The sequence below is a fragment of the Tachypleus tridentatus genome, chromosome 7 (genome assembly GCF_004210375.1).
Source record: "Tachypleus tridentatus isolate NWPU-2018 chromosome 7, ASM421037v1, whole genome shotgun sequence".
NCBI classification, from domain to species: Eukaryota; Metazoa; Arthropoda; class Merostomata; order Xiphosura; family Limulidae; genus Tachypleus; species Tachypleus tridentatus.
Window position 1 is genome coordinate 3,489,956 of NC_134831.1, and position 23,535 is coordinate 3,513,490.

Sequence of the window (23,535 nt, forward strand, 5' to 3'; positions counted from 1 at the left end):
TGACAAGGTTGCAGGATTCAGATCTACAGAACACACACTTACTTGTTTCAATCACATTAACTCTATACATCCCAACATTAATTTCACATGTGAACAGGAAGAAAGCAATCAAATATGTTTTCTTAACCTCAAAATTACAAGAACCGATACACAATTTAAAAGAGAAATCCACCGAAAAATCACCCATACTGGACTACACATTCCTTGGGACTCAGCACATGAAACAAAACAAAAACTCAACATACTAAGAAACCAAATAAACGCAACCATAGAACTGTGCTCACCAGATAAAATTAACGATGAATTAACTAAAATAAAACAATACTTCATCAACATCAATAAGATTCCTCCACAAACCGTAGAAAACTTTACACGCACACACCTAGACAGAAAGCAAAATCAACCAACAAAAGTAAATATATCTCACGAATCAAAAAATTTCGAAACCATATACTGCTACATACCATATATTCCCGACATCAGCAGACAAATAGCCAACATCTGGCAAAAACTAGTAACAAAATATGACATTCCAGTTAATACCAAATTTATTCAAAAACCAGGCACAAAACTGAGTTCTATACTATGTGAAAGCTACACTGACAAAGACCACACCAACATTATTTATAAAATACAATGTGATAACTGCCACGACTTCTATGTTGGAGGAACAAGTAGTAAAATGGAAACCAGATTCAAAGAACATAAAAAATTCATCTTCACACGTTCTCGAACACTGGAAATGAAATAAACACAACATACCCATAGAAAACGCCCAAATACTAAATAAAGAAACAAACATAAACAAACGCAAAATTAAAGAAGTCTTACTAATTCAACAACTCAAGCCCAAGATAAACCAATACAAAGTAAAACCTTTACACTTATTTTAAAAATAATATAATAAACAATAATAATAAAATAAATAAGATAAACTTATATATTCAAACATCTGAGCACGTCCTCTACATTCCGACACTCAGTTGCACAACCCCTTTCAAACATGTGGTCAGTTTCCGGTCAGTTACCTCTTCCTTTCTTTGTGAACCTGACGATGACAGAAGAATATCGAAACGTTGTTCGCTCCTCTACGTAAAAATTTTTCTAAACCAAAACGAGCCGTTTTTACATATATATGAAAGGGCGACTATTTTGGGTGTGACGGAGATTCGATTCCGCAACTATCAGATTGCAAGTGGAGTCCCCTAAATTTCTGGCCTCTGACACCATATACAAAATAAAATGTTTGATGGCACTTCCTAAAAAACCCGTGGCCTCTCCTTCCCAAATGTACGAATAGAGATAATCGAAACACCGTCACGTGATTTCGTTTAATTCAGTTTCTGTTGATTACTTGTTATTATATATACGTATGTCAACAAATCAGGTGGCATTGGACTTTATACTCATAGGTCGAAAGTATTACAAACGCGAAAACAAAGAGTCACAGTATGATATCTTCCTGAGACCAATAAATATTAAGTGTCAAGTAAATCATGTAACATTTGCATGTTATGTTATGTACTAAACATTATGATAAGCCTACTTGTTCAGTTGAATGTCATCTCTGTAAGAACTTTCAAGGAACTTCCTTCATAGGTACCACTTGAAATAATTTCAAACGTTCATCACTACGAAGGAAAAAAATCTCAAGAATATGGTTTCAAATTCATGTACTTTATCTTAACTGTTAGAAATAAATAATCGAGGGGGTGTAGCTCAGTGGTAGAGCATTCGACTGCAGATCGAGAGGTCCCTGGTTCAATCCCGGCGCCCCTATGTGTGTTCATTTGTCTAGTGTGCCAACATCATAAACGGTGACTGAGATTGTTAACATAATTTTACGTTGGAGGGGGAAAAAAAGATAATTCACAATTTTTTTTCGAAATTACTTGAATGCTTGTCTCGAATCTGTGATTCAAATATCGAAAAGTGGAATTTCTTCTCAACTAAATACGTAAAACTCTAGTCACTGGAAACTAATCAAGTTAAATGAATCTTAATAATTATATAATTTGGAATTAATTGAAGACAAGCCACTGGAACACACTTCTCACGATGTTTTATTCGTGCATTTTACAAAATTTTTGTCTCTGCGTTACATAGTTTTCTCTATGCACTGTTCCAAATAAAGAAATAGCCATACCTGTTTGTTAGTGACGCTGTACAATAAAACTTTTCATACTCGTCAAGCTTTTCGTTCGAAATATCGCGGAGTTTCATAACTCAAAACTGGCCAGTTCAAATCCTCGTATCGTTCAAATGGTTGTTTCGATGTGTACTTATTATGTACAAATTTTCTTAAAGTTTGTAAAACTGTGACAATATCATGTTGTGTGTGTGAGTTAGTAAATCAGGGTACACGAATAGTGTTTCTTTTTGTTCACTGAGTGTATACGACCATATCCGCGCCACGTCACTGTTAGATTGTTTGGAGGGTAGTGATAGTAGGCCTAACCTAAGAGGGCATTCTTATTTTCACTTGCGTCGCTTGATTTGCAGTGTCGAATGTAAAACAACGTCTTTAAGAAATTCTAGTCCATTACTATATTAAATTAAAGGGACTTGTTACATCACAGCTACATGAGGACATTTAAGTATTTCAGTATGTTTGGCGAAAATAATACAAAAGATAAAGTAACGAACGATGGTTCAAATACAGATGATATAGTATTTAAGCGAAAACGAATATTTCTCTTATTTTGGTAATTAGTGGTCTGATATATTATTACAAGCATACAGGTTTCAATTGGCCTTCTGGAGGATGTGAATTTCAATGCTGGTGATTCGCGTTAGATTTTAAACAATACCACATAATATTTCTTGCACATTAAGTTTTGGTTGTATTGTATCAGCAACAGTGAATCTTCTGGCGTGTGCTGTCGTACTAGAATGACTAATTTACAGAAACACATTTTAAAAGTCATTTCTAAGGAACTTCACGCAAAAATGGAACATTTTCTGGAATACAAAAAAAGTTTCCTACTTTTTTATACACAGATTTAGGGTTCGAATCTCCGCCTCACCACGCAGAATCTTCCTTTCAGCAGTGGGGACAGTATAAAGTGACGGTCAATTCCACTATTCAGCGCTTAAAGAGTAGCCTAAGAGTTGGCGGTAAGTAGTGAGGACTAACTGCCTTTCCTCTAGTCATTCACTGCTAAATTACGAAAGGGTAGAACAGACAACCTTGATGTCGCTTTGCGCGAAATTCATAACAAACCAAACCACAATCCTAAGAGAACTTGGTACAGTATTGTAGGAGAACCTACTTAACAACCAATAAGAACACATAAGATAGTACATTACTACACATCACAATTCTAAAACAGCCTGGTACAGTATTATAGGAGAACCTAATTAACAACCAATAAGAACACTTATAAAACAATACTCAACTACATTTCACAATTCTAAAACAGCCTGGTACAGTATTATAGGAGAACCTAATTAACAACCAATAACACACCTATCAGATAATACTTTACCACATTTCACAATTTTAAGACAACGTGGTACAGTATTGTAGGATAATTTAATTAACAACCAATAAGAACAACTATAAGATACTACCTTATTAAATTTCACAATTCTAAAACAACTTGGTACAATATTATAGGAGAAACTATTTAACAACCAATAACAACACTTACAAGACAAATTTCAACAACAATTAACAATTCTAAAACAGCCTGGTACAGTGTTATAGGAGAACCTAATTAACAACCAATAAGAACACTTATAAGATAGTTCATTACTAAATTTCGCAATCCTAAGACACCCTGGTAAAGTATTATAGGAGAACCCAATTAACAACCAATAAGAACAGCTATCAGATAATACTTTACTACATTTCACAATTTTAAGACAGCGTGGTACATTATTATAGGATAATTTAATTAACAATCAATAAAAATACTTCTTCTAAGGTTGCAATTTACTACTTTTCACAATTCCTAGCATTTCACACCAAACGTGAAGAATTTTGAAATCAAACTTTTCTCCCTAGTGAAGAAAGTACATCATTTTATTCATAGCTTGTTATAATTTCATATAGTATTCTTTTATTCCGATTGTTACCAAATAAAAGACAAGTTTCTAAGTGGAGTTTTAATTCTTTTCCAAGTATTTGGCAAACGTTGAAACTTAATAATCATAAACGAAATAAAATGAATCTGGTCGCTTTCTTTACGCACACTTTAAACTTTGAAGACTATTTTACTTTCCTATTTCAGTCTCCTTGTCTATAAATTCTAACCCCATGTTCTGTTTATTCAGTCCTCGAATATATAAGTCAAGACTTACAGCATTCGTGTTCGACTATTAGTGACGTAAATTGCTTTCATAATGTTTATAATAATACGGATCTGAAATAACTAGGATACTATTACCATATTTATTATGGTTATAATACACTTCTGTAGTCTTTCGTATATTTTTTTCCTCTAGATTCAGAGAACTAAGATCCATTTCTTTTTTGTTTCATGTGTGTGTGACACGGAATTGAATGGTCTCGAAATTATAAGTTGGTAACCAACTAGAAATACCAAGTTTGGATTAACCTAGAAAAGGCGTAAGATAAATTAGATAAGTCTTAAGCAAAGAAAAACGCTATAGTATTGGTTTCATTTTGTGTTACGTGACTGCTTACGTCACAGTGGAATAGTCTCGAAATCAGAAGTTAGTAACTAACTGGAAATGTCACGCACGCCCCAGAAAACCGTTAGCGGAAGTGAGGTAGGAGTTAGCTGTGAAAATATGACTGTATTTTCTTTGAAAATTTCTAGCCGAATTTTCGTGACATTGAATCGCGTCAAAACTTACAGTTTCAAAATGTCTGTCAGTAGTTATAGAAATGTACTTTTTATATTAAGCTTATGCTGACATAGAAATATAACTTTATCACTGGTGGACTAATTTTGGTCATCTGTCAGTCAAGGCAACAATGGAATATTCATATATATGTAAAAACGGCTCGTTTGCGTTGAGAAAATTTTTTAAGTAGAGGAGCGAACAACGTTTCGACCTTCTTCGGTCATCGTAAGGTTCACAAAGAAAGGAAGAGGTAACTGACCGGAGGCTAATCACATGTTTGAAAGGGGTTGTGTAACTGAGTGTTGGAATGTCGAGGGTGTGCTTAGATGTTTGAATATATAATTTTATATTATTTATTATTTATCTATAGACATTCCCAACAACCAATTAGCAACCCTCATAGAATTCACCACGATGAAGACAAACTTCATGTTCAACAACCACATCTATATACAAACAAATGGCCTATGCATGGGCAAGGCAGTATCACCAGCTCTGATCAATACTTTTATGACACAAATTGAAACACAAGCAATTAACACAGCATTACATCCACCACTATACTGGTACAGACAAATATGTAGATGACAAGGTTGCAGGATTCAGATCTACAGAACACACACTTACTTGTTTCAATCACATTAACTCTATACATCCCAACATTAATTTCACATGTGAACAGGAAGAAAGCAATCAAATATGTTTTCTTAACCTCAAAATTACAAGAACCGATACACAATTTAAAAGAGAAATCCACCGAAAAATCACCCATACTGGACTACACATTCCTTGGGACTCAGCACATGAAACAAAACAAAAACTCAACATACTAAGAAACCAAATAAACGCAACCATAGAACTGTGCTCACCAGATAAAATTAACGATGAATTAACTAAAATAAAACAATACTTCATCAACATCAATAAGATTCCTCCACAAACCGTAGAAAACTTTACACGCACACACCTAGACAGAAAGCAAAATCAACCAACAAAAGTAAATATATCTCACGAATCAAAAATTTCGAAACCATATACTGCTACATACCATATATTCCCGACATCAGCAGACAAATAGCCAACATCTGGCAAAAACTAGTAACAAAATATGACATTCCAGTTAATACCAAATTTATTCAAAAACCAGGCACAAAACTGAGTTCTATACTATGTGAAAGCTACACTGACAAAGACCACACCAACATTATTTATAAAATACAATGTGATAACTGCCACGACTTCTATGTTGGAGGAACAAGTAGTAAAATGGAAACCAGATTCAAAGAACATAAAAATTCATCTTCACACGTTCTCGAACACTGGAAATGAAATAAACACAACATACCCATAGAAAACGCCCAAATACTAAATAAAGAAACAAACATAAACAAACGCAAAATTAAAGAAGTCTTACTAATTCAACAACTCAAGCCCAAGATAAACCAATACAAAGTAAAACCTTTACACTTATTTTAAAAATAATATAATAAACAATAATAATAAAATAAATAAGATAAACTTATATATTCAAACATCTGAGCACGTCCTCTACATTCCGACACTCAGTTGCACAACCCCTTTCAAACATGTGGTCAGTTTCCGGTCAGTTACCTCTTCCTTTCTTTGTGAACCTGACGATGACAGAAGAATATCGAAACGTTGTTCGCTCCTCTACGTAAAAATTTTTCTAAACCAAAACGAGCCGTTTTTACATATATATGAAAGGGCGACTATTTTGGGTGTGACGGAGATTCGATTCCGCAACTATCAGATTGCAAGTGGAGTCCCCTAAATTTCTGGCCTCTGACACCATATACAAAATAAAATGTTTGATGGCACTTCCTAAAAAACCCGTGGCCTCTCCTTCCCAAATGTACGAATAGAGATAATCGAAACACCGTCACGTGATTTCGTTTAATTCAGTTTCTGTTGATTACTTGTTATTATATATACGTATGTCAACAAATCAGGTGGCATTGGACTTTATACTCATAGGTCGAAAGTATTACAAACGCGAAAACAAAGAGTCACAGTATGATATCTTCCTGAGACCAATAAATATTAAGTGTCAAGTAAATCATGTAACATTTGCATGTTATGTTATGTACTAAACATTATGATAAGCCTACTTGTTCAGTTGAATGTCATCTCTGTAAGAACTTTCAAGGAACTTCCTTCATAGGTACCACTTGAAATAATTTCAAACGTTCATCACTACGAAGGAAAAAAATCTCAAGAATATGGTTTCAAATTCATGTACTTTATCTTAACTGTTAGAAATAAATAATGGAGGGGGTGTAGCTCAGTGGTAGAGCATTCGACTGCAGATCGAGAGGTCCCTGGTTCAATCCCGGGCGCCCCCTATGTGTGTTCATTTGTCTAGTGTGCCAACATCATAAACGGTGACTGAGATTGTTAACATAATTTTACGTTGGAGGGGGAAAAAAAGATAATTCACAATTTTTTTTCGAAATTACTTGAATGCTTGTCTCGAATCTGTGATTCAAATATCGAAAAGTGGAATTTCTTCTCAACTAAATACGTAAAACTCTAGTCACTGGAAACTAATCAAGTTAAATGAATCTTAATAATTATATAATTTGGAATTAATTGAAGACAAGCCACTGGAACACACTTCTCACGATGTTTTATTCGTGCATTTTACAAAATTTTTGTCTCTGCGTTACATAGTTTTATCTATGCACTGTTCCAAATAAAGAAATAGCCATACCTGTCTGTTAGTGACGCTGTACAATAAAACTTTTCATACTCGTTAAGCTTTTCGTTCGAAATATCGCGGAGTTTCATAACTCAAAACTGGCCAGTTCAAATCCTCGTATCGTTCAAATGGTTGTTTCGATGTGTACTTATTATGTACAAATTTTCTTAAAGTTTGTAAAACTGTGACAATATCATGTTGTGTGTGTGAGTTAGTAAATCAGGGTACACGAATAGTGTTTCTTTTTGTTCACTGAGTGTATACGACCATATCCGCGCCACGTCACTGTTAGATTGTTTGGAGGGTAGTGATAGTAGGCCTAACCTAAGAGGGCATTCTTATTTTCACTTGCGTCGCTTGATTTGCAGTGTCGAATGTAAAACAACGTCTTTAAGAAATTCTAGTCCATTACTATATTAAATTAAAGGACTTGTTACATCACAGCTACATGAGGACATTTAAGTATTTCAGTATGTTTGGCGAAAATAATACAAAAGATAAAGTAACGAACGATGGTTCAAATACAGATGATATAGTATTTAAGCGAAAACGAATATTTCTCTTATTTTGGTAATTAGTGGTCTGATATATTATTACAAGCATACAGGTTTCAATTGGCCTTCTGGAGGATGTGAATTTCAATGCTGGTGATTCGCGTTAGATTTTAAACAATACCACATAATATTTCTTGCACATTAAGTTTTGGTTGTATTGTATCAGCAACAGTGAATCTTCTAGCGTGTGCTGTCGTACTAGAATGACTAATTTACAGAAACACATTTTAAAAGTCATTTCTAAGGAACTTCACGCAAAAATGGAACATTTTCTGGAATACAAAAAAAATTTCCTACTTTTTTATACACAGATTTAGGGTTCGAATCTCCGCCTCACCACGCAGAATCTTCCTTTCAGCAGTGGGGACAGTATAAAGTGACGGTCAATTCCACTATTCAGCGCTTAAAGAGTAGCCTAAGAGTTGGCGGTAAGTAGTGAGGACTAACTGCCTTTCCTCTAGTCATTCACTGCTAAATTACGAAAGGGTAGAACAGACAACCTTGATGTCGCTTTGCGCGAAATTCATAACAAACCAAACCACAATCCTAAGAGAACTTGGTACAGTATTGTAGGAGAACCTACTTAACAACCAATAAGAACACATTAGATAGTACATTACTACACATCACAATTCTAAAACAGCCTGGTACAGTATTATAGGAGAACCTAATTAACAACCAATAAGAACACTTATAAAACAATACTCAACTACATTTCACAATTCTAAAACAGCCTGGTACAGTATTATAGGAGAACCTAATTAACAACCAATAACACACCTATCAGATAATACTTTACCACATTTCACAATTTTAAGACAACGTGGTACAGTATTGTAGGATAATTTAATTAACAACCAATAAGAACAACTATAAGATACTACCTTATTAAATTTCACAATTCTAAAACAACTTGGTACAATATTATAGGAGAAACTATTTAACAACCAATAACAACACTTACAAGACAAGTTTCAACAACAATTAACAATTCTAAAACAGCCTGGTACAGTGTTATAGGAGAACCTAATTAACAACCAATAAGAACACTTATAAGATAGTTCATTACTAAATTTCGCAATCCTAAGACACCCTGGTAAAGTATTATAGGAGAACCCAATTAACAACCAATAAGAACAGCTATCAGATAATACTTTACTACATTTCACAATTTTAAGACAGCGTGGTACATTATTATAGGATAATTTAATTAACAATCAATAAAAATACTTCTTCTAAGGTTGCAATTTACTACTTTTCACAATTCCTAGCATTTCACACCAAACGTGAAGAATTTTGAAATCAAACTTTTCTCCCCTAGTGAAGAAAGTACATCATTTTATTCATAGCTTGTTATAATTTCATATAGTATTCTTTTATTCCGATTGTTACCAAATAAAAAGACAAGTTTCTAAGTGGAGTTTTAATTCTTTTCCAAGTATTTGGCAAACGTTGAAACTTAATAATCATAAACGAAATAAAATGAATCTGGTCGCTTTCTTTACGCACACTTTAAACTTTGAAGACTATTTTACTTTCCTATTTCAGTCTCCTTGTCTATAAATTCTAACCCCATGTTCTGTTTATTCAGTCCTCGAATATATAAGTCAAGACTTACAGCATTCGTGTTCGACTATTAGTGACGTAAATTGCTTTCATAATGTTTATAATAATACGGATCTGAAATAACTAGGATACTATTACCATATTTATTATGGTTATAATACACTTCTGTAGTCTTTCGTATATTTTTTTCCTCTAGATTCAGAGAACTAAGATCCATTTCTTTTTTGTTTCATGTGTGTGTGACACGGAATTGAATGGTCTCGAAATTATAAGTTGGTAACCAACTAGAAATACCAAGTTTGGATTAACCTAGAAAAGGCGTAAGATAAATTAGATAAGTCTTAAGCAAAGAAAAACGCTATAGTATTGGTTTCATTTTGTGTTACGTGACTGCTTACGTCACAGTGGAATAGTCTCGAAATCAGAAGTTAGTAACTAACTGGAAATGTCACGCACGCCCCAGAAAACCGTTAGCGGAAGTGAGGTAGGAGTTAGCTGTGAAAATATGACTGTATTTTCTTTGAAAATTTCTAGCCGAATTTTCGTGACATTGAATCGCGTCAAAACTTACAGTTTCAAAATGTCTGTCAGTAGTTATAGAAATGTACTTTTTATATTAAGCTTATGCTGACATAGAAATATAACTTTATCACTGGTGGACTAATTTTGGTCATCTGTCAGTCAAGGCAACAATGGAATATTCATATATATGTAAAAACGGCTCGTTTGCGTTGAGAAAATTTTTTAAGTAGAGGAGCGAACAACGTTTCGACCTTCTTCGGTCATCGTAAGGTTCACAAAGAAAGGAAGAGGTAACTGACCGGAGGCTAATCACATGTTTGAAAGGGGTTGTGTAACTGAGTGTTGGAATGTAGAGGGTGTGCTTAGATGTTTGAATATATAATTTTATATTATTTATTATTTATCTATAGACATTCCCAACAACCAATTAGCAACCCTCATAGAATTCACCACGATGAAGACAAACTTCATGTTCAACAACCACATCTATATACAAACAAATGGCCTATGCATGGGCAAGGCAGTATCACCAGCTCTGGTCAATACTTTTATGACACAAATTGAAACACAAGCAATTAACACAGCATTACATCCACCACTATACTGGTACAGACAAATATGTAGATGACAAGGTTGCAGGATTCAGATCTACAGAACACACACTTACTTGTTTCAATCACATTAACTCTATACATCCCAACATTAACTTCACATGTGAACAGGAAGAAAGCAATCAAATATGTTTTCTTAACCTCAAAATTACAAGAACCGATACACAATTTAAAAGAGAAATCCACCGAAAAATCACCCATACTGGACTACACATTCCTTGGGACTCAGCACATGAAACAAAACAAAACTCAACATACTAAGAAACCAAATAAACGCAACCATAGAACTGTGCTCACCAGATAAAATTAACGATGAATTAACTAAAATAAAACAATACTTCATCAACATCAATAAGATTCCTCCACAAACCGTAGAAAACTTTACACGCACACACCTAGACAGAAAGCAAAATCAACCAACAAAAGTAAATATATCTCACGAATCAAAAAATTTCGAAACCATATACTGCTACATACCATATATTCCCGACATCAGCAGACAAATAGCCAACATCTGGCAAAAACTAGTAACAAAATATGACATTCCAGTTAATACCAAATTTATTCAAAAACCAGGCACAAAACTGAGTTCTATACTATGTGAAAGCTACACTGACAAAGACCACACCAACATTATTTATAAAATACAATGTGATAACTGCCACGACTTCTATGTTGGAGGAACAAGTAGTAAAATGGAAACCAGATTCAAAGAACATAAAAATTCATCTTCACACGTTCTCGAACACTGGAAATGAAATAAACACAACTTACCCATAGAAAACGCCCAAATACTAAATAAAGAAACAAACATAAACAAACGCAAAATTAAAGAAGTCTTACTAATTCAACAACTCAAGCCCAAGATAAACCAATACAAAGTAAAACCTTTACACTTATTTTAAAAATAATATAATAAACAATAATAATAAAATAAATAAGATAAACTTATATATTCAAACATCTGAGCACGTCCTCTACATTCCGACACTCAGTTGCACAACCCCTTTCAAACATGTGGTCAGTTTCCGGTCAGTTACCTCTTCCTTTCTTTGTGAACCTGACGATGACAGAAGAATATCGAAACGTTGTTCGCTCCTCTACGTAAAAATTTTTCTAAACCAAAACGAGCCGTTTTTACATATATATGAAAGGGCGACTATTTTGGGTGTGACGGAGATTCGATTCCGCAACTATCAGATTGCAAGTGGAGTCCCCTAAATTTCTGGCCTCTGACACCATATAGAAAATAAAATGTTTGATGGCACTTCCTAAAAACCCGTGGCCTCTCCTTCCCAAATGTACGAATAGAGATAATCGAAACACCGTCACGTGATTTCGTTTAATTCAGTTTCTGTTGATTACTTGTTATTATATATACGTATGTCAACAAATCAGGTGGCATTGGACTTTATACTCATAGGTCGAAAGTATTACAAACGCGAAAACAAAGAGTCACAGTATGATATCTTCCTGAGACCAATAAATATTAAGTGTCAAGTAAATCATGTAACATTTGCATGTTATGTTATGTACTAAACATTATGATAAGCCTACTTGTTCAGTTGAATGTCATCTCTGTAAGAACTTTCAAGGAACTTCCTTCATAGGTACCACTTGAAATAATTTCAAACGTTCATCACTACCAAGGAAAAAAATCTCAAGAATATGGTTTCAAATTCATGTACTTTATCTTAACTGTTAGAAATAAATAATCGAGGGGGTGTAGCTCAGTGGTAGAGCATTCGACTGCAGATCGAGAGGTCCCTGGTTCAATCCCGGCGCCCCTATGTGTGTTCATTTGTCTAGTGTGCCAACATCATAAACGGTGACTGAGATTGTTAACATAATTTTACGTTGGAGGGGGAAAAAAAGATAATTCACAATTTTTTTTCGAAATTACTTGAATGCTTGTCTCGAATCTGTGATTCAAATATCGAAAAGTGGAATTTCTTCTCAACTAAATACGTAAAACTCTAGTCACTGGAAACTAATCAAGTTAAATGAATCTTAATAATTATATAATTTGGAATTAATTGAAGACAAGCCACTGGAACACACTTCTCACGATGTTTTATTCGTGCATTTTACAAAATTTTGTCTCTGCGTTACATAGTTTTCTCTATGCACTGTTCCAAATAAAGAAATAGCCATACCTGTTTGTTAGTGACGCTGTACAATAAAACTTTTCATACTCGTCAAGCTTTTCGTTCGAAATATCGCGGAGTTTCATAACTCAAAACTGGCCAGTTCAAATCCTCGTATCGTTCAAATGGTTGTTTCGATGTGTACTTATTATGTACAAATTTTCTTAAAGTTTGTAAAACTGTGACAATATCATGTTGTGTGTGTGAGTTAGTAAATCAGGGTACACGAATAGTGTTTCTTTTTGTTCACTGAGTGTATACGACCATATCCGCGCCACGTCACTGTTAGTTTGTTTGGAGGGTAGTGATAGTAGGCCTAACCTAAGAGGGCATTCTTATTTTCACTTGCGTCGCTTGATTTGCAGTGTCGAATGTAAAACAACGTCTTTAAGAAATTCTAGTCCATTACTATATTAAATTAAAGGACTTGTTACATCACAGCTACATGAGAACATTTAAGTATTTCAGTATGTTTGGCGAAAATAATACAAAAGATAAAGTAACGAACGATGGTTCAAATACAGATGATATAGTATTTAAGCGAAAACGAATATTTCTCTTATTTTGGTAATTAGTGGTCTGATATATTATTACAAGCATACAGGTTTCAATTGGCCTTCTGGAGGATGTGAATTTCAATGCTGGTGATTCGCGTTAGATTTTAAACAATACCACATAATATTTCTTGCACATTAAGTTTTGGTTGTATTGTATCAGCAACAGTGAATCTTCTAGCGTGTGCTGTCGTACTAGAATGACTAATTTACAGAAACACATTTTAAAAGTCATTTCTAAGAAACTTCACGCAAAAATGGAACATTTTCTGGAATACAAAAAAATTTCCTACTTTTTTTATACACAGATTTAGGGTTCGAATCTCCGCCTCACCACGCAGAATCTTCCTTTCAGCAGTGGGGACAGTATAAAGTGACGGTCAATTCCACTATTCAGCGCTTAAAGAGTAGCCTAAGAGTTGGCGGTAAGTAGTGAGGACTAACTGCCTTTCCTCTAGTCATTCACTGCTAAATTACGAAAGGGTAGAACAGACAACCTTGATGTCGCTTTGCGCGAAATTCATAACAAACCAAACCACAATCCTAAGAGAGCTTGGTACAGTATTGTAGGAGAACCTACTTAACAACCAATAAGAACACATTAGATAGTACATTACTACACATCACAATTCTAAAACGGCCTGGTACAGTATTATAGGAGAAGCTAATTAACAACCAATAAGAACACTTATAAAACAATACTCAACTACATTTCACAATTCTAAAACAGCCTGGTACAGTATTATAGGAGAACCTAATTAACAACCAATAACACACCTATCAGATAATACTTTACCACATTTCACAATTTTAAGACAACGTGGTACAGTATTGTAGGATAATTTAATTAACAACCAATAAGAACAACTATAAGATACTACCTTATTAAATTTCACAATTCTAAAACAACTTGGTACAATATTATAGGAGAAACTATTTAACAACCAATAACAACACTTACAAGACAAGTTTCAACAACAATTAACAATTCTAAAACAGCCTGGTACAGTGTTATAGGAGAACCTAATTAACAACCAATAAGAACACTTATAAGATAGTTCATTACTAAATTTCGCAATCCTAAGACACCCTGGTAAAGTATTATAGGAGAACCCAATTAACAACCAATAAGAACAGCTATCAGATAATACTTTACTACATTTCACAATTTTAAGACAGCGTGGTACATTATTATAGGATAATTTAATTAACAATCAATAAAAATACTTCTTCTAAGGTTGCAATTTACTACTATTCACAATTCCTAGCATTTCACACCAAACGTGAAGAATTTTGAAATCAAACTTTTCTCCCTAGTGAAGAAAGTACATCATTTTATTCATAGCTTGTTATAATTTCATATAGTATTCTTTTATTCCGATTGTTACCAAATAAAAGACAAGTTTCTAAGTGGAGTTTTAATTCTTTTCCAAGTATTTGGCAAACGTTGAAACTTAATAATCATAAACGAAATAAAATGAATCTGGTCGCTTTCTTTACGCACACTTTAAACTTTGAAGACTATTTTACTTTCCTATTTCAGTCTCCTTGTCTATAAATTCTAACCCCATGTTCTGTTTATTCAGTCCTCGAATATATAAGTCAAGACTTACAGCATTCGTGTTCGACTATTAGTGACGTAAATTGCTTTCATAATGTTTATAATAATACGGATCTGAAATAACTAGGATACTATTACCATATTTATTATGGTTATAATACACTTCTGTAGTCTTTCGTATATTTTTTTCCTCTAGATTCAGAGAACTAAGATCCATTTCTTTTTTGTTTCATGTGTGTGTGACACGGAATTGAATGGTCTCGAAATTATAAGTTGGTAACCAACTAGAAATACCAAGTTTGGATTAACCTAGAAAAGGCGTAAGATAAATTAGATAAGTCTTAAGCAAAGAAAAACGCTATAGTATTGGTTTCATTTTGTGTTACGTGACTGCTTACGTCACAGTGGAATAGTCTCGAAATCAGAAGTTAGTAACTAACTGGAAATGTCACGCACGCCCCAGAAAACCGTTAGCGGAAGTGAGGTAGGAGTTAGCTGTGAAAATATGACTGTATTTTCTTTGAAAATTTCTAGCCGAATTTTCGTGACATTGAATCGCGTCAAAACTTACAGTTTCAAAATGTCTGTCAGTAGTTATAGAAATATACTTTTATATTAAGCTTATGCTGACATAGAAATATAACTTTATCACTGGTGGACTAATTTTGGTCATCTGTCAGTCAAGGCAACAATGGAATATTCATATATATGTAAAACGGCTCGTTTGCGTTGAGAAAATTTTTTTAAGTAGAGGAGCGAACAACGTTTCGACCTTCTTCGGTCATCGTAAGGTTCACAAAGAAAGGAAGAGGTAACTGACCGGAGGCTAATCACATGTTTGAAAGGGGTTGTGTAACTGAGTGTTGGAATGTAGAGGGTGTGCTTAGATGTTTGAATATATAATTTTATATTATTTATTATTTATCTATAGACATTCCCAACAACCAATTAGCAACCCTCATAGAATTCACCACGATGAAGACAAACTTCATGTTCAACAACCACATCTATATACAAACAAATGGCCTATGCATGGGCAAGGCAGTATCACCAGCTCTGGTCAATACTTTTATGACACAAATTGAAACACAAGCAATTAACACAGCATTACATCCACCACTATACTGGTACAGACAAATATGTAGATGACAAGGTTGCAGGATTCAGAGCTACAGAACACACACTTACTTGTTTCAATCACATTAACTCTATACATCCCAACATTAATTTCACATGTGAACAGGAAGAAAGCAATCAAATATGTTTTCTTAACCTCAAAATTACAAGAACCGATACACAATTTAAAAGAGAAATCCACCGAAAAATCACCCATACTGGACTACACATTCCTTGGGACTCAGCACATGAAACAAAACAAAACTCAACATACTAAGAAACCAAATAAACACAACCATAGAACTGTGCTCACCAGATAAAATTAACGATGAATTAACTAAAATAAAACAATACTTCATCAACATCAATAAGATTCCTCCACAAACCGTAGAAAACTTTACACGCACACACCTAGACAGAAAGCAAAATCAACCAACAAAAGTAAATATATCTCACGAATCAAAAATTTCGAAACCATATACTGCTACATACCATATATTCCCGACATCAGCAGACAAATAGCCAACATCTGGCAAAACTAGTAACAAAATATGACATTCCAGTTAATACCAAATTTATTCAAAAACCAGGCACAAAACTGAGTTCTATACTATGTGAAAGCTACACTGACAAAGACCACACCAACATTATTTATAAAATACAATGTGATAACTGCCACGACTTCTATGTTGGAGGAACAAGTAGTAAAATGGAAACCAGATTCAAAGAACATAAAAATTCATCTTCACACGTTCTCGAACACTGGAAATGAAATAAACACAACTTACCCATAGAAAACGCCCAAATACTAAATAAAGAAACAAACATAAACAAACGCAAAATTAAAGAAGTCTTACTAATTCAACAACTCAAGCCCAAGATAAACCAATACAAAGTAAAACCTTTACACTTATTTTAAAAATAATATAATAAACAATAATAATAAAATAAATAAGATAAACTTATATATTCAAACATCTGAGCACGTCCTCTACATTCCGACACTCAGTTGCACAACCCCTTTCAAACATGTGGTCAGTTTCCGGTCAGTTACCTCTTCCTTTCTTTGTGAACCTGACGATGACAGAAGAATATCGAAACGTTGTTCGCTCCTCTACGTAAAAATTTTTCTAAACCAAAACGAGCCGTTTTTACATATATATGAAAGGGCGACTATTTTGGGTGTGACGGAGATTCGATTCCGCAACTATCAGATTGCAAGTGGAGTCCCCTAAATTTCTGGCCTCTGACACCATATACAAAATAAAATGTTTGATGGCACTTCCTAAAAACCCGTGGCCTCTCCTTCCCAAATGTACGAATAGAGATAATCGAAACACCGTCACGTGATTTCGTTTAATTCAGTTTCTGTTGATTACTTGTTATTATATATACGTATGTCAACAAATCAGGTGGCATTGGACTTTATACTCATAGGTCGAAAGTATTACAAACGCGAAAACAAAGAGTCACAGTATGATATCTTCCTGAGACCAATAAATATTAAGTGTCAAGTAAATCATGTAACATTTGCATGTTATGTTATGTACTAAACATTATGATAAGCCTACTTGTTCAGTTGAATGTCATCTCTGTAAGAACTTTCAAGGAACTTCCTTCATAGGTACCACTTGAAATAATTTCAAACGTTCATCACTACCAAGGAAAAAAATCTCAAGAATATGGTTTCAAATTCATGTACTTTATCTTAACTGTTAGAAATAAATAATCGAGGGGGTGTAGCTCAGTGGTAGAGCATTCGACTGCAGATCGAGAGGTCCCTGGTTCAATCCCGGCGCCCCTATGTGTGTTCATTTGTCTAGTGTGCCAACATCATAAACGGTGACTGAGATTGTTAACATAATTTTACGTTGGAGGGGAAAAAAGATAATTCACAATTTTTTTTCGAAATTACTTGAATGCTTGTCTCGAATCTGTGATTCAAATATCGAAAAGTGGAATTTCTTCTCAACTAAATACGTAAAACTCTAGTCACTGGAAACTAATCAAGTTAAATGAATCTTAATAATTATATAATTTGGAATTAATTGAAGACAAGCCACTGGAACACACTTCTCACGATGTTTTATTCGTGCATTTTACAAAATTTTTGTCTCTGCGTTACATAGTTTTATCTATGCACTGTTCCAAATAAAGAAATAGCCATACCTGTCTGTTAGTGACGCTGTACAATAAAACTTTTCATACTCGTTAAGCTTTTCGTTCGAAATATCGCGGAGTTTCATAACTCAAAACTGGCCAGTTCAAATCCTCGTATCGTTCAAATGGTTGTTTCGATGTGTACTTATTATGTACAAATTTTCTTAAAGTTTGTAAAACTGTGACAATATCATGTTGTGTGTGTGAGTTAGTAAATCAGGGTACACGAATAGTGTTTCTTTTTGTTCACTGAGTGTATACGACCATATCCGCGCCACGTCACTGTTAGATTGTTTGGAGGGTAGTGATAGTAGGCCTAACCTAAGAGGGCATTCTTATTTTCACTTGCGTCGCTTGATTTGCAGTGTCGAATGTAAAACAACGTCTTTAAGAAATTCTAGTCCATTACTATATTAAATTAAAGGGACTTGTTACATCACAGCTACATGAGGACATTTAAGTATTTCAGTATGTTTGGCGAAAATAATACAAAAGATAAAGTAACGAACGATGGTTCAAATACAGATGATATAGTATTTAAGCGAAAACGAATATTTCTCTTATTTTGGTAATTAGTGGTCTGATATATTATTACAAGCATACAGGTTTCAATTGGCCTTCTGGAGGATGTGAATTTCAATGCTGGTGATTCGCGTTAGATTTTAAACAATACCACATAATATTTCTTGCACATTAAGTTTTGGTTGTATTGTATCAGCAACAGTGAATCTTCTAGCGTGTGCTGTCGTACTAGAATGACTAATTTACAGAAACACATTTTAAAAGTCATTTCTAAGGAACTTCACGCAAAAATGGAACATTTTCTGGAATACAAAAAAGTTTCCTACTTTTTTTATACACAGATTTAGGGTTCGAATCTCCGCCTCACCACGCAGAATCTTCCTTTCAGCAGAGGGGACAGTATAAAGTGACGGTCAATTCCACTATTCAGCGCTTAAAGAGTAGCCTAAGAGTTGGCGGTAAGTAGTGAGGACTAACTGCCTTTCCTCTAGTCATTCACTGCTAAATTACGAAAGGGTAGAACAGACAACCTTGATGTCGCTTTGCGCGAAATTCATAACAAACCAAACCACAATCCTAAGAGAACTTGGTACAGTATTGTAGGAGAACCTACTTAACAACCAATAAGAACACATTAGATAGTACATTACTACACATCACAATTCTAAAACGGCCTGGTACAGTATTATAGGAAAAGCTAATTAACAACCAATAAGAACACTTATAAAACAATACTCAACTACATTTCACAATTCTAAAACAGCCTGGTACAGTATTATAGGAGAACCTAATTAACAACCAATAACACACCTATCAGATAATACTTTACCACATTTCACAATTTTAAGACAACGTGGTACAGTATTGTAGGATAATTTAATTAACAACCAATAAGAACAACTATAAGATACTACCTTATTAAATTTCACAATTCTAAAACAACTTGGTACAATATTATAGGAGAAACTATTTAACAACCAATAACAACACTTACAAGACAAATTTCAACAACAATTAACAATTCTAAAACAGCCTGGTACAGTGTTATAGGAGAACCTAATTAACAACCAATAAGAACACTTATAAGATAGTTCATTACTAAATTTCGCAATCCTAAGACACCCTGGTAAAGTATTATAGGAGAACCCAATTAACAACCAATAAGAACAGCTATCAGATAATACTTTACTACATTTCACAATTTTAAGACAGCGTGGTACATTATTATAGGATAATTTAATTAACAATCAATAAAAATACTTCTTCTAAGGTTGCAATTTACTACTTTTCACAATTCCTAGCATTTCACACCAAACGTGAAGAATTTTGAAATCAAACTTTTCTCCCCTAGTGAAGAAAGTACATCATTTTATTCATAGCTTGTTATAATTTCATATAGTATTCTTTTATTCCGATTGTTACCAAATAAAAAGACAAGTTTCTAAGTGGAGTTTTTAATTCTTTTCCAAGTATTTGGCAAACGTTGAAACTTAATAATCATAAACGAAATAAAATGAATCTGGTCGCTTTCTTTACGCACACTTTAAACTTTGAAGACTATTTTACTTTCCTATTTCAGTCTCCTTGTCTATAAATTCTAACCCCATGTTCTGTTTATTCAGTCCTCGAATATATAAGTCAAGACTTACAGCATTCGTGTTCGACTATTAGTGACGTAAATTGCTTTCATAATGTTTATAATAATACGGATCTGAAATAACTAGGATACTATTACCATATTTATTATGGTTATAATACACTTCTGTAGTCTTTCGTATATTTTTTCCTCTAGATTCAGAGAACTAAGATCCATTTCTTTTTTGTTTCATGTGTGTGTGACACGGAATTGAATGGTCTCGAAATTATAAGTTGGTAACCAACTAGAAATACCAAGTTTGGATTAACCTAGAAAAGGCGTAAGATAAATTAGATAAGTCTTAAGCAAAGAAAAACGCTATAGTATTGGTTTCATTTTGTGTTACGTGACTGCTTACGTCACAGTGGAATAGTCTCGAAATCAGAAGTTAGTAACTAACTGGAAATGTCACGCACGCCCCAGAAAACCGTTAGCGGAAGTGAGGTAGGAGTTAGCTGTGAAAATATGACTGTATTTTCTTTGAAAATTTCTAGCCGAATTTTCGTGACATTGAATCGCGTCAAAACTTACAGTTTCAAAATGTCTGTCAGTAGTTATAGAAATATACTTTTATATTAAGCTTATGCTGACATAGAAATATAACTTTATCACTGGTGGACTAATTTTGGTCATCTGTCAGTCAAGGCAACAATGGAATATTCATATATATGTAAAACGGCTCGTTTGCGTTGAGAAAATTTTTTAAGTAGAGGAGCGAACAACGTTTCGACCTTCTTCGGTCATCGTAAGGTTCACAAAGAAAGGAAGAGGTAACTGACCGGAGGCTAATCACATGTTTGAAAGGGGTTGTGTAACTGAGTGTTGGAATGTAGAGGGTGTGCTTAGATGTTTGAATATATAATTTTATATTATTTATTATTTATCTATAGACATTCCCAACAACCAATTAGCAACCCTCATAGAATTCACCACGATGAAGACAAACTTCATGTTCAACAACCACATCTATATACAAACAAATGGCCTATGCATGGGCAAGGCAGTATCACCAGCTCTGGTCAATACTTTTATGACACAAATTGAAACACAAGCAATTAACACAGCATTACATCCACCACTATACTGGTACAGACAAATATGTAGATGACAAGGTTGCAGGATTCAGATCTACAGAACACACACTTACTTGTTTCAATCACATTAACTCTATACATCCCAACATTAATTTCACATGTGAACAGGAAGAAAGCAATCAAATATGTTTTCTTAACCTCAAAATTACAAGAACCGATACACAATTTAAAAGAGAAATCCACCGAAAAATCACCCATACTGGACTACACATTCCTTGGGACTCAGCACATGAAACAAAACAAAAACTCAACATACTAAGAAACCAAATAAACACAACCATAGAACTGTGCTCACCAGATAAAATTAACGATGTATTAAATAAAATAAAACAATACTTCATCATTATCAATAAGATTCCTCCACAAACCGTAGAAAACTTTACACGCACACACCTAGACAGAAAGCAAAATCAACCAACAAAAGTAAATATATCTCACGAATCAAAAAATTTCGAAACCATATACTGCTACATACCATATATTCCCGACATCAGCAGACAAATAGCCAACATCTGGCAAAAACTAGTAACAAAATATGACATTCCAGTTAATACCAAATTTATTCAAAAACCAGGCACAAAACTGAGTTCTATACTATGTGAAAGCTACACTGACAAAGACCACACCAACATTATTTATAAAATACAATGTGATAACTGCCACGACTTCTATGTTGGAGGAACAAGTAGTAAAATGGAAACCAGATTCAAAGAACATAAAAATTCATCTTCACACGTTCTCGAACACTGGAAATGAAATAAACACAACATACCCATAGAAAACGCCCAAATACTAAATAAAGAAACAAACATAAACAAACGCAAAATTAAAGAAGTCTTACTAATTCAACAACTCAAGCCCAAGATAAACCAATACAAAGTAAAACCTTTACACTTATTTTAAAAATAATATAATAAACAATAATAATAAAATAAATAAGATAAACTTATATATTCAAACATCTGAGCACGTCCTCTACATTCCGACACTCAGTTGCACAACCCCTTTCAAACATGTGGTCAGTTTCCGGTCAGTTACCTCTTCCTTTCTTTGTGAACCTGACGATGACAGAAGAATATCGAAACGTTGTTCGCTCCTCTACGTAAAAATTTTTCTAAACCAAAACGAGCCGTTTTTACATATATATGAAAGGGCGACTATTTTGGGTGTGACGGAGATTCGATTCCGCAACTATCAGATTGCAAGTGGAGTCCCCTAAATTTCTGGCCTCTGACACCATATACAAAATAAAATGTTTGATGGCACTTCCTAAAAACCCGTGGCCTCTCCTTCCCAAATGTACGAATAGAGATAATCGAAACACCGTCACGTGATTTCGTTTAATTCAGTTTCTGTTGATTACTTGTTATTATATATACGTATGTCAACAAATCAGGTGGCATTGGACTTTATACTCATAGGTCGAAAGTATTACAAACGCGAAAACAAAGAGTCACAGTATGATATCTTCCTGAGACCAATAAATATTAAGTGTCAAGTAAATCATGTAACATTTGCATGTTATGTTATGTACTAAACATTATGATAAGCCTACTTGTTCAGTTGAATGTCATCTCTGTAAGAACTTTCAAGGAACTTCCTTCATAGGTACCACTTGAAATAATTTCAAACGTTCATCACTACCAAGGAAAAAAATCTCAAGAATATGGTTTCAAATTCATGTACTTTATCTTAACTGTTAGAAATAAATAATCGAGGGGGTGTAGCTCAGTGGTAGAGCATTCGACTGCAGATCGAGAGGTCCCTGGTTCAATCCCGGCGCCCCTATGTGTGTTCATTTGTCTAGTGTGCCAACATCATAAACGGTGACTGAGATTGTTAACATAATTTTACGTTGGAGGGGAAAAAAGATAATTCACAATTTTTTTTCGAAATTACTTGAATGCTTGTCTCGAATCTGTGATTCAAATATCGAAAAGTGGAATTTCTTCTCAACT

At 34.0% G+C, this 23,535-nt stretch overlaps 5 non-coding genes across 5 annotated transcripts; all 5 read left to right on the plus strand.

The window, feature by feature from the left end:
- Nucleotides 1-1,708: 1,708 nt before the first annotated feature.
- TRNAC-GCA (transfer RNA cysteine (anticodon GCA)) lies at nucleotides 1,709-1,779 on the plus strand. Its single transcript has one exon. It is a non-coding gene; the product is annotated as a tRNA-Cys (tRNA).
- A 5,327-nt stretch (nucleotides 1,780-7,106) lies between these two features.
- On the plus strand, nucleotides 7,107-7,178 carry TRNAC-GCA (transfer RNA cysteine (anticodon GCA)). Its single transcript has one exon. It is a non-coding gene; the product is annotated as a tRNA-Cys (tRNA).
- Nucleotides 7,179-12,506: 5,328 nt separating this feature from the next.
- TRNAC-GCA (transfer RNA cysteine (anticodon GCA)) lies at nucleotides 12,507-12,577 on the plus strand. The gene has a single exon. It is a non-coding gene; the product is annotated as a tRNA-Cys (tRNA).
- A 5,321-nt stretch (nucleotides 12,578-17,898) lies between these two features.
- TRNAC-GCA (transfer RNA cysteine (anticodon GCA)) lies at nucleotides 17,899-17,969 on the plus strand. The gene has a single exon. It is a non-coding gene; the product is annotated as a tRNA-Cys (tRNA).
- A 5,325-nt stretch (nucleotides 17,970-23,294) lies between these two features.
- Nucleotides 23,295-23,365, plus strand: TRNAC-GCA (transfer RNA cysteine (anticodon GCA)). The gene has a single exon. It is a non-coding gene; the product is annotated as a tRNA-Cys (tRNA).
- Nucleotides 23,366-23,535: the final 170 nt, after the last annotated feature.